The following is a 2500-nucleotide window of genomic DNA, read 5'->3' as shown; positions in this document are numbered from 1 at the left end:
TGCGCCTTGGTCCTCTGTATCCGACGATCGTGACACCTAAAAACCCAGGGTGATAAATGCAGCCTGATGACTAGAAATAGACTTCGATTTTGGACGCTTCAAAAGGTCCTGAGAACGTCGATATATGCCTTCCTTGGTGCTTATATGCCTAAACTGTTAACCCTTTGAGTTGTTTCTGTTTTAACCCTGTAACCATGCCATAACCTGAATGCCTCATCCATAATACATCGAATTTCGAAGGGAAACTATGAGATCTTGTTGGATGAATGACTGTTGCTTTACTGTGTGGGAGCAGACAGTATGTGTGTGTTCGTTTGTGCATGCTAGGTGTGTTTGTGTGTGTGTGTTTGTGTATGTGTGTGTGTGTGTGTGTGTGTGGGTGTTTACTGGGTGTGTGGAGTGGTGCTAGTCACCTTTATGTTCAACACCGGTGTTAACTCTGTCTCAAATGGACCACATCTATAGGGCTCATTCATAGCTTAGTAAGGATCATACTGTATATACCTCTAACTAAGGAATATATACTGAACTAAAATATAAATGCAACATGTAACAATTTCTACGATTTTACTGAGTTACAGTTTATAAAAGGAAATCAGACAATTTAATTAAATTCATTAGGCCCTAATCTATGGATTTCACATGACTGGGAATACAGATATGCATCTGTTGGTCACAGATACCTTTTTTTTAAAGGTAGGGGCGTGGATCAGAAAACCAGTCAGTATCATGCAGCGAAACACATCTCTCTACACATTTTAGAGTGGCCTTTTATTGTCCCCAGCACAAGGTGCACCTGTGTAATGATCATGCTGTTTAATCAGCTTCTTGATATGCCACACCTGTCAGATGGATGGATTATCTTGGGAAAGTAGAAATGCTCACTAACAAGGATGTAAACAAATTTGTGAATACAATTTGAGAGAAATAAGCTTTCATGTGTCTATGAAAAATGTCTGGGATCTTTTTATTTCAGCTCGTGTAACATTGGACCAACACTTAACATGTTGCATTTATATTTTTGTTCAGTGTACATTAGGCTTTCCTCAATTTATAATCACAGTCATTACAGCAGGCTATTATAAACATTAATTACATTTATTAGACCTAATTACACATGATACTAATACATGATGCAAACAGGTTACATTTTCAATGATGTGTGATGTGAGTAAAGTCTGTCATATTTTGGTTTATGGTCTCATGTTGTAATTAGTGGGGTCGTCTATCTATGGCTCTGAGAGATAGCTAATCAATCAAATGACAGTTGCCATGGTAATCATATTAACATAACGATCAGCTGACTCGGGATGCAACACAGTTGAAAGGAACGCGCCCCTTTGTCTGAATTTAAACGGAAAACCACTTCCGTTCAGCGGAGCTGGGGGGCAGCAAACCACAATATTTTATCTCTGTTTCCTTTCTCAGCTCTCTCTCCCCTCTCTGCTCTCCTCTCCCCCCCGCTCCCCCTTTTCTGCAGCTCCCCACGTGTCGAATAAATTAGGGGAGGGGGGAGGGAGGGGTTTGGGCCTGGAGGTGTACGGTTTCATTCCGAGGTGCCACTACTGCCGTGTCCTCTGAGCGCGCGAGCTCTGTTCAATTGGATGCTGAGAGAGCAAGAGAGAGAGAGACAGAGAGAGAGAGAGAGAGAGAGAGAGAGAGAGAGAGAGAGAGAGAGAGAGAGAGAGAGAGAGAGAGAGAGAGAGAGAGAGAGAGAGAGAGAGAGAGAGAGAGAGAGAGAGAGAGAGAGAGAGAGAGACAGAGAGAGAGAGAGAGAGAGAGAGAGAGAGAGACAGAGAGAGAGAGAGAGAGAGAGAGAGAGAGAGAGAGAGAGAGAGAGAGAGAGAGAGAGAGAGAGAGAGAGAGAGAGAGAGAGAGAGAGAGAGAGAGAGAGAGAGAGAGAGAGAGAGAGAGAGAGCCGCCTGTGGGGTACAGAAGCGTTGTTCTCACCACTAAAGCTACCAACTGAGACTTAACTGAAGAGAGGAGAGGAACCATATTCTGACTGAGAAAACCAGCTCACCTCACCTGCCACTGGAGAAGAAGAACGGAATGCTATCGCTTTCTGGAGGAGTAACCTAACCAGCAGCACTAAAGGGATATAGCCTAGTCACCGAAAACGGGAATATTTTATTTTCTTTCTCCGTGGTGGATATTATGTAGAGCAGAGAAGCGGAGAGCAGCAGTCTTGGGTTTATTTTATTTATTTTTTCTGTGGATTGTGTGTCTCTGTGTGTGCGTCGTCGGGGGAATAGGAGAGCAGTGTGCATACTGATCTGGTTTTGGGGGGGAATAAAGGAATACCGGGATATATCGGGACGGGAGCGCACGGCCAGAACAGCAAAGCTTCAGCGGGTTCAGATGCATGTAAGTCCCCCTCTCTGTGTGTCTGTGTGTCTGTGTGTGTGTGTATGTGTGTGTATGTGTGTGTGCGAGCTCACACACACACAGTGCGTCTCCACACCGAGCAGCAGCAATTGTACTGTCGTTTGTGTGAATG

General features: G+C 44.1%; 1 protein-coding gene across 1 annotated transcript in view; it reads left to right on the top strand.

The window, feature by feature from the left end:
- The first annotated feature begins 1874 nt into the window (after window positions 1-1874).
- Window positions 1875-2500, top strand: part of LOC121542024 (protocadherin-16-like) — a 161109-nt gene continuing 160483 nt past the window's right edge. Inside the window, exon 1 of the mRNA XM_041851449.2 lies at window positions 1875-2367. The gene's annotated coding sequence lies outside the window, so the exon portion shown is untranslated. The remainder of the gene's footprint in view (window positions 2368-2500) is intronic.

Source organism: Coregonus clupeaformis, chromosome 27 (genome assembly GCF_020615455.1).
Source record: "Coregonus clupeaformis isolate EN_2021a chromosome 27, ASM2061545v1, whole genome shotgun sequence".
Taxonomy (NCBI): domain Eukaryota; kingdom Metazoa; phylum Chordata; class Actinopteri; order Salmoniformes; family Salmonidae; genus Coregonus; species Coregonus clupeaformis.
The sequence above is the reverse complement of the archived record's forward strand: the minus strand, read 5'-3'. Positions and strand labels throughout refer to the sequence as shown.